Here is a 10,228-nt window from a genome sequence, read left to right as displayed (position 1 = left end):
TTGCTCAAGGACACAACACACTGCCTCAGCTGGGGCTCGAACTCACGACCTTCAGATCGCTAGTCCAATGCCTTATCCTCTTGGCCACGTGCCCAAGCTCCTTACAGACAGTGGTGAAAATTAAACCACTATCTTCCAATTGCTGACGCTGTAAAGTGATACACCAACTGTTACACTACTGTGCCGTCCATGTACTGAAATGCACTGAAATACTTAGTTTTGCAAACCATCTGGACAGATAATTTCAAAGCATAAGTACATTGAAGTAGTACAAGAAAAAGACAATAAAAGAAGGCAGAATATATTGTTACTGTTACAGTTACAGAGAAAGTGCAATGTGGTTAGAATATAAGGTGCAAGAGCTCTGATGGGGTGGGTTGTGAGGTCAAGAACTCATCTTCAATGTACAACAGGTCCCTTCAAGAGTCTTATAACAATGCTATAGAAGGTATCCTTCACCCTGTTTTCAAACTTTTATATTGACTACCCAGTGGAAGGAGAGAGAACAGAGAATGTCTGGGGTGAGCAGGAAATAATTGAAGGAATCTATGAGAGATTCCTGATGTCTTCTACATATTTAGGTGTTCCATCTCCCTCCCCTGGTCACTTTCGACTCAATAGCATGTGAAGGCCTGGTGGTAGATTAATAAAATCCTGAACTATTGGAATAAAACTGCTCTCAAGTACATTTGCAGATACTGGGAATAAAAATTGACTTATATAAGCTGCTCCATAGGTGACGTTGCAAGGAGGCTAACTGTCACCATTTCCATTTGCAACTAAAACCAATAGCAGTAAGTTTAATTGTTTGAAACCCCATGAAAATGATGTTAATTTTTCTTCATGCCATCCACATATAACACGACTTTTGCCATTGGTTATCTGAGCGGAAGGTGACAGGTTGAAGATGGTACCATTCATCATGCAGACAACCCTCAGGTATCACTGGATGGGATTCTGCAGCTCTCAGAGAAAAACAGAATAATAGCCAGCCTAGAGAAATCCAGAAGGAATGGGAGATGGAGATGAAAGGAAAAATGTGAATGAATTCATAAAATATCTTTCATAACCTCAGGATATCCCTTATAGTCAATTAAATATTTTTGAAATACAGCTACTATTGTGATAAAGGTACAAAACATTAAGTTTATACACAGCAAACTCTCACAAATTGTAATATACTCAATATAGTGTTTTTTGTTTGGAGCATCAATTGAGTGTTGCATATTGACAAGACACCGAGACAGCTCACCTGCTCTTCTTTAAAACAAGCAAATGTCAGGTACAGAGTCCACCCAAAGACAAGCAGCAGGAGCCCAGACTTGAACTATGGCCACTTGACTAGGCCTCATGTACTCCTGCTTTCTCTCCAGGCTCTTAGCTCTTGTGCCCCAGGCCTGCCCTTGTGTGTAGTACTGTGATCCCAGGATCAAAAGTGTTCCATTCTGATGTTTGGGCACAAAACCAGGCTACTACATCAGCACAGTACTGAGTGAATTTACTTTGTTGGACCTGATTTTTATCAGGTGACACATTAACCAGAAACCCCATCTGACCTCAGGGGTCATAGGCCTATTTCAAAGGGTTTTTGTGCTCTAACTGGTGCTTGTCCTTCAGCCAGCACCAATAAAACAATTAGCTGATTAAAGTATTGTGGGACTATTATGCAGGAATCAGCTGCTATGTTTTGTGCATTCCAACCGTGTTAAATTCGCTGGGAAACACCATGACCTTTCAGGAAAGATGTTATTAAAATAGAAATTCTTTCTTTAACAGGATTTCCATGCAGAATTGCTCCTTCTTCAGTTCCTGAAAATTTTCAGACACCTTTTGTCATTGTGGTGTGTATTAAGGGAAGAGTGACTAAAAAGGGTGGTGAGTTTTACTGCCTTGTCACAGGTTTAGATCTTATTTCATTCTTTGCTCCTTCCATAGAGCAACCGCCACTTTTCCTTTCAAGTTTGACCTCGAGGTGAGTGAATGAGTGACAGTGATTATCTGGTGTAGGGACCAGTGAAGAAGAATCCACAGTTACCTTGCCCTGGGACAGCCTCAGGGATTTGACATCTACCTGTAATAGTGTGCATACAGAGAGCCTGTTGGGCATGTCCTGATATATCCCAGGTAATCCACATTTGAGCAGATAATAGAATTATAGAGCAATACAGGATGGGAGATGTCCATTTGCCTGCTCTATGAGAGAACACCTCAGAACCTACAAAACATAGATCAAAGCAAGTTATCCTAAATCATAAAGGACTGCATAAGGAGAGGAGGAAGAAAGAGTTGTCAAACATGGCGCATTCTTCAGCTCAACAACTTCTATCCTAATTTAATTTTCTTATACAGGTTTGCTAGTGAATCTCCTTCAACCATCTTTCAAAGAGTTGTCTCTTAGATCCTGGATTTTATCAACTTGCTGCAATCCTTTTGAACAATCCTGTCAACTTACTTTATTAAGAGAATCAGAATCAAGTTTGTCCAAGGATGTTGTCCAAGTTGCATGCCATCTTGGACAATGTCTCCCATCCACTACATAATGTACTGGTTGGGCACAGGAGTACATTCAGCCAGAGACTCATTCCACCGAGATGCAGCACTGAGCGTCATAGGAAGTCATTCCTGCCTGTGGCCATCAAACCTTACAACTCCTCCCTTGGAGGGTCAGACACCCTGAGCCAATACGCTGGTCCTGGACTTATTTCCTGGCATAATTTACATATTGCTATTTAACTATTTATGGTTTTATTACTATTTATTATTTATGGTGCAACTGTAACGAAAACCAATTTTCCCCGGGATCAATAAAGTATGACTATGACTATGACTATGTTTATTACCACTGAAATATGTGAGTGTTAATAAACCCTTTCTCCTGTGGTCAGCTCTTCTCTCCCATCAGATTCCTTCCTCTCCAGTCCTTTACCTTTCTCACCCACCTGGCTTCACCTATCACCTTCTAGCTATCCTCCTTCCCTTCCTCCCACCTTTTTATCTTCTTCCCCCTTCCTTTCCTGAAGAAGAGTCTCGGCCCGAGATGTTGATAGTATTCATTTCCATAGATACTGCCTGACCTGCTGAGTTTCTTCAGTATTTTGAATGTGTTGATATGTGGGATTTGTTGTTTTGCAGAAGCAGTACTGTGCTAGAAATAAAATATATTATCAATTACAAAAAAATGCAAAAGAGGAATAATGAGGTAGTGTTCATGAGTTCATAGACTGGTCAGAAATTTGATGGTGGAGGGGAAGAAGCTGTTCTTAAAACATTAAGTGTGAGGCTTCAGGATCCTGTATCTCCTCCCCAATGGCAGTAAGGTGAAAAGGACATGTCCAGGCTGATAAGTGTCTTTAATGCTGGATACCACCCTCTTGAGGCACTGCCTCTTGAAGATGTCCTTGATGGCAGGGAAAGTTGTGTCCATGAAGTAACTAGCTAAGTCTACACTCTGTAGTCTTTCTGATCCTATGCATTGAAGGCTCCAAACCAGGCTGCGATGCAACTAGTCAGAACACTCTCCACCATACATCTGTAGAAATATACAAGTCTTTGGTGACATACCAAGTATCCTCAAACTCCTTACGGAGTATAGCCATTGGGTTGCTTTCTTTGTGATTATATCGATATGTTGGACCCAGGATAGATCCTCTGAGATGTTGATGCCCAGGATCTTGAAGCTGCTCACCCTTTCCACTGCTGACCTTTTGGTGAGGACTGGTGCCTGCTCTCTCAACTTGCCCTTCCTGAAGTTTGCAATCAATTCCTTGGTCTTGCTGACGTTAAGTGCAAGGTTGTTGTTGCATCACCACTCAACCAACCAATCTACCTCAATTCTATAGAGAATCTCGCCATCTGAGATTTTACCGACAACAGTTGTGTCATCATTGAACTTATAGATGACACTTAAGAGGGGATAATGGTGTTAAACGCCAAGCTATAATTGATAAATTGCTGCCAGACCTATGTTTTGCTATTGTCTAGGTGCTCCAAAGCCAACTGGAGAGCCAATGAGATTGCGTCAGCTGTAGACCTGTTATGGCAGTAGTCAAATTGAAGTAGGTTGAGGTCGTTGATCAGGCAGGAGTTAATTCTAGCCATGACCAACCTCTCAAAGCACTTCATCATAGTCGATGTATGTACTAGTGAGCAATTGTCACTGAGGCAGCTCGCCCTGCTCTCCTTAGCATCAGTAAGATTGATGCCTTTTTAAAGCAGATGTAAATCTATGACTGCAGCAGTGAAGGGTTGAAGATGTCCTTTGAACACTCCAGCCAGTTGGTTGGCACAGATTTTCAGTACCCTGCCAGGTACACCATTGGGACAGAGAGTTTATGATCAGATCAGATTGGATTCTGATGATTTTGAGGTTGTTATTTCTTCTTTTTTACTTCCGGGTTTCTGCTGACATTTTATCAGTATCCAAAGTTAGATGGAAATGCCTTTGGGTCCTAATGGTGCATAATGCCCGGCAAAGTAAGGCTGAGTCCGTCAGTGAAGTCTAAATGCAGGTTTAATGATATTTATTTATCTTTTACTGTTAAGGACATTTTATTGAGTTGATCATATGTAATTATTATCAATAAGAGACCTTGCCTTAGTATTCGGAGGGACTTGCATGTTATTGTAAAAAAAAAGCCACTGGAAGTACATGCAGTCAGAAAGGCAATCACGAAATTTGCTTATTCATTACATTCCAAAGTCTAATTGCAGCCAGATTCAGGTCCATAAATTTTGTTTTAAATCCCAATCCACCTCGAACATAACATTAAAGTAGCACATCCTTCTCATTTGGATTGTATGGTAATCAATTCCTGAAGATTGTTCAATGTAATCAGTGGATTCATTGGAATTCTTATTGCAAAGATCAAGAGTAACATATACTGCTAGTAATACAGACAAATCGCTGTCAATTATTTCCTGCCTAATTATAATTTGCTTGAAGTGTTTTGCCTGTAAAAACCACTGATGTCCATCAAAAGGCTTAAGATCCACTGCATATTTGCAGATTTGCTGCAGTAATTGCTAAGTCTAACTCTGATGATTCAACTCAGTAACTAGGCCAGGTCACAGAGTCGGTATGAAGCAGCCAGCAATCAGGCCGCAGACAGCCTCTTGCCAAGTTCCCAATAAGAACGCTAGTATCAGCCACTATGATCAGTCTACAATGGTAGCTCATTGCCGATTCATTTCAGGCCGTCAGTTTTAACCAATTTTCTGTCCTCTTGTCACAGAGCATGTTTCCGTCACTAATCTGGTTCAGGTCAACATGTGTCCTATATCTGACACAAGGTGTTATGTAAGTTGGGTACAAGGCTCAATTCACTACAGATCAATAGAAATGCACTTGCTATAATAGTAACAGAATCAGGAATTTCTGTCCTTGTTAAAACTGTATATTCTTCTTTGTGTCATTGACATTCATGTTCAGATGTTCCTTGGTCATTCTTGATTAAGAAAAACTGTTTCTGTATTAATTGAACATCCTTTCCACTAGAAACCACTTTTAGTGCATTTTTATCTTTTATTGAATAGAATTTGAATCTTTAGATTGTGTACTCATTGATTACCTCCCTTCTCTTGGTTCCATACAAACATCTGCAGTAGCGATTCCCATAAGGACTTAAAACCATTCAGCCAAACTCATTGAAAAAGACAAAGCTAAGAAAAAGAGTAAAGAGATAAATAGGCCAGATGCTCCAAGGCCTTAATAGTGAATGAGTTAAAGGAGAGGTAGAATTCAGTTCTCTCTCTCACATGCAAGTTTTGCAGCAGCTAAATATCAAATCAGCCAAACTGGTCCTAATGCCACAAACTCCCTCTCATGCAAAATCTGCTTCCCCAATCCAACCTGCACCAATCACTCTGGGCTTGCGGAACTTCATTAGCTACAGTATATCTTCCTGATTGAGCAGTTTCAAATGCTTGTTTTCAAAATATTCTATGACTGTCTCTTCCAAGGTCTCTGAATTTTTCCAGCATCAAAGTTGCTGGTGAACGCAGCAGGCCAGGCAGCATCTCTAGGAAGAGGTACAGTCGACGTTTCAGGCCGAGACCCTTCGTTAGGACTAACTGAAGGAAGAGTTAGTAAGAGATTTGAAAGTGGGAGGGGGAGGGGGATATCCGAAATGATAGGAGACAGGAGGGGGAGGGATGGAGCTAAGAGCTGGACAGGTGATTGGCAAATGGGATATGAGAGGATCATGGGACAGGCGGCCCAGGGAGAAGGAAAAGGGGGAGGGAGGACCCAGAGGATGGGCAAGGGGTATATTCAGAGGGACAGAGGGAGAAAAAGGAGAGTGAGAGAAAGAATGTGTGTATAAAAATAAATAGCGGATGGGGTACGAGGGGAAGTGGGGCATTAGCGGAAGTTAGAGAAGTCAATGTTCATGCCATCAGGTTGGAGGCTACCCAGATGGAATATAAGGTGTTGTTGGCATGAACATTGACTTCTCTAATTTCCGCTAATGCCCCACCTCTCCCTCGTACTCCATCCATTATTTATTTTTATACACACTTTCTTTCTCTCACTCTCCTTTTTCTCCCTCTGTCCCTCTCACTATACCCCTTGGCCATCCTCTGGGTCCCCCCCACCTTTTCTTTCTCCCTGGGCCTCCTGTCCCATGATCTTCTCATATCCCTTTTGCCTATCACCTGTCCAGCTTTTGGCTCCATCCCTCCCCCTCCTGTCTTCTCCTATCATTTTGGATCTCCCCCTCCCCCTCCCATTTTCAAATCTCTTACTAACTCTTCCTTCAGTTAGTCCTGACGAAGGGTCTCGGCCTGAGACGTCGACTGTACCTCCTCCTAGAGATGCTGCCTGGCCTGCTGCGTTCACCAGCAACTTGGATGTGTGTTGCTTGAATTTCCAGCATCTGCAGAATTCCTCTTGTCTGAATTCTTCCAGTACTGGTTATCCCTCTTTCATTCATTTCATTGCTCCATCTGTAACCATAGCATCTTGAGAGCACTGTTGTATATTTAAAATTTCAGTAAAATTTGAGTAATCTTGTTTACAAATTGTTTGATTAAGCTTTCTCATTCATTTAAGTACTTCATTATGGGTTATATGCATAAATACGTGAATTGCATATATCATTGCGCTACCACATAATACGTGCACGCTTTGCTTAACGTAAGCCCGAAGTTAGACCCGCATTTCGGACTCCCATGTCTTCTTTTGAATTAGTTTAATGTTATGAAGTTACAAAACATAACGTTGGCCATGAGATATTTTTTAAACGAAACCTGAGACAGCTATCGACTTGTTGAATCGCAGTGAGACATTTGAACTAAAAAAATGCAGTGAGAAATGGTTGAATTTAAAAAAGAAAACAGCCCAGCATGTGCAGCGCATGCTCTTCAGAAGAGAAGACATGATCAAGTTTAAAAAAAGGCAGTAAATGGAACAATTCAATTTTCATAAACAGTGAGCACTGGGTGATAATAATCATAAAAAAAGCAGAATTGGTTGGCTCCGTCAGAAAAATTGCTGAGTTTGATTGCTCGACGGGTAACTGGCTCATGTATATGGAACTAATTCAACAATATTTTGAAGCAAATGAAATAGCCAATGAGAAATGAGTACCAATTTTGCTGAGTGCATTAGGTTAAAGGCATACAGTTTGCTAAATGAGCTTTGCTGATATTGTTAAAATAATGCAGGAACACTTATAACCAAAACCATTATTGATGCAGAATGCTTTAGATTTCATAAGCAGAATCAAAAAGAAGCTGAATTGAAGAGATTGTTTGAGCATTGTCAGTTCAGTAATAAGGGTAATAATGCACTGAGAGATTGATTAATTTGTGAAATTTTACCAGAAAGCTTTCAAAAACAGCTCCTAACCGAAGCACAACTCATATTTAAAACAGCAGTTGAAATCGCTATATCAATGGAAACAGCAGACAGAGATGCAATTGAGCTGCAGTCAGGAATGAAACTGAATGTGAAGAAAATTGCAACATCTAAACAGAAGCCAACCTGGCTGAGCAAGTTGTGTTACCGTTGTGGCAGGGCCTCACACACACCAGGTTTAAAGGCGATACTTACAAAAAATGCGACCAAGTAGGACACATACAAAGAGCATGTCATAAACACAAAATAATCTTCAGATGCTGTGATCAAAGCAACACTTTCAGTACGCTGGATGAACTCAGCACGTCAGGCAGCATCAGTTAGGAATGATGAGTTGATGTTTTGGGCCGGAACCCTTCGTCAGGACTGAAGAATGAAAGATGGGGAAAGATTTGAAGAATGCTTGTAGCGTCAGTTGAAAGACCAGTAATTTGAAAGACAAAGGGGTGGGGGAGGGGAAGCATTGACATCATAGCCCTGAAAACAATGGGTAGTAGAAGAAGGAGGCGGAACCATGAGGGAGCTGGGGGAGGGGGCAGAGTGAGATAGGGATAGAGGAAGGCAGGGGGAGGGAATTACCAAAAGTTGGAGAATTCTATGTTCATACCAAGGGGCTGGAGACTACCTAGATGGTATATGAGGTATTGCTCCTCCAACCTGAGTTTAGCCTCATCATGGCAGTAATCTTCCCCATCTTTCATTCTTCAGTCCTGACGAAGGGTTCCAGCCCGAAACGTCAGCTCATCGTTTCTGACTGATGCTGCCCGACCTGCTGAGTTCATCCAGCGTACTGAAAGTGTTACAAAGAGCATGTCAGGCAGACAAAAATAAGTGGACTACACAGAGAAGAGAAGAAGATAAAAAGTCAAGTTGCAGTTTCAAAAAGAGTACTAATATGCATGTAGTTGATGAAAATTTGATGAGAGTGACACAAGAATGAGTAGGCTTAAGATTTACAATGTGAAAACAAGCAATATGGCTCACACCAGAAGTGAATGAGAAATTAATTAAAATGCAATTGGATGCTGACTTGGCTGTTTCAATTATTCCACAGAATGAGTTTGAACAGTATTTCAAAGATACTAAACTGAAGCCTGCAGATATCCAACTAAGAACTTAGACTGGACAAAAGCTAACTTCTATGGGAATGACATTGCAACAGTGAAATACAACAACCAACAAGCCACATTGAGCTTGTATGCGGTAAAAAAACAGGAGGGCCAGCATTGCGGGGGCAATATTGGCCGAGACAACTACAACTTGATTGGCAATACATCCACCATTTGCATGCCTCATTCCCTGCAATGAAACCAACTGAAAGTGAAATAAGAAATGTACTGGATGATGCCACAACTGTCTCCATGCTGAACACCATGAACTGTTGCCCAACGGAGGGCAAAGAGGTGTTGGTGCCAACCTCTGCATCTGATTGGAAAGAATATTGGACCAAGGTATTGGACCATGCTGCTCAGAGGAATTGTGAACGTGATGAAAGCAGTGGTCCGACTGCAACAGTTTTTACAACAGAGCTGAGAAAGCTTCTGATATGTTAATCAGATAGTTACTTACAAAATGTGGTTTACTCTTAAGCTGGAAGAGAGTTCAAGGAACTTTAGGAAAATTGCAAGCATTTCACTTTTGTGAGTATAAAGAACCAGAATCTATTCTGTGTGCATTAAGGTTATTGCATGAACTTCAAGTGGGAGACAGAAAGCTGCTTGTAAAAGTAGATGAAAAGATCAAAGCCCTGCTGAATGAGCGGAAGACCTGAAAGAAAGGAGTGAATGGAGAAATGAAAACAGAGGATTCGTCAGATGATGTTTTGAATGACACTCCCCACCCCCCCACCCTTTGTCAGGAAAGACATTATCCTCTAATGTGATATGTGTGCACTTCATTTAAAATAAGCCCAAAGTTACACCCGCATTTCCAACTCCTGTGTCTTCCTTTGAACTAGTTTCATGTTTGGAAGTTACAAAACTTAACAAGCAGTATCCTCAAAACTCCAGAATTCCCTCTCCAAGGAAAAATGATCCTACCTGTCTGGATTTATCTATCCCCGTGTTCTCTTATGTAGCTTGCAGTCAAAATTTTGTTTGACGATCTTGCTGTGAAATGCTTTGGGCTATTCAACCATGTGGGAGTCATTATATACAAATAAGTTACTTGCATGTCAGGGACTGTTCCTTGCTTGTGATTACAACTGGCTGGTGGCGTAGTGGCATCAGCGCTGCACTTTGGAGTGAAGGCTCCCGAGTTCGAATCCAGCGGCCCCTTTGTACGCTTTCCATCCGTGTTGGATTGAGCGTCGAGCTAGCAACTCAGCCTCATAAAAACAAGAAAGCATGCTAAAAAAAAAATCGCCAAATGACA

The sequence above is a fragment of the Mobula hypostoma genome, chromosome X2 (genome assembly GCF_963921235.1).
Source record: "Mobula hypostoma chromosome X2, sMobHyp1.1, whole genome shotgun sequence".
Taxonomy (NCBI): domain Eukaryota; kingdom Metazoa; phylum Chordata; class Chondrichthyes; order Myliobatiformes; family Myliobatidae; genus Mobula; species Mobula hypostoma.
This window is presented reverse-complemented; position numbering follows the sequence as displayed.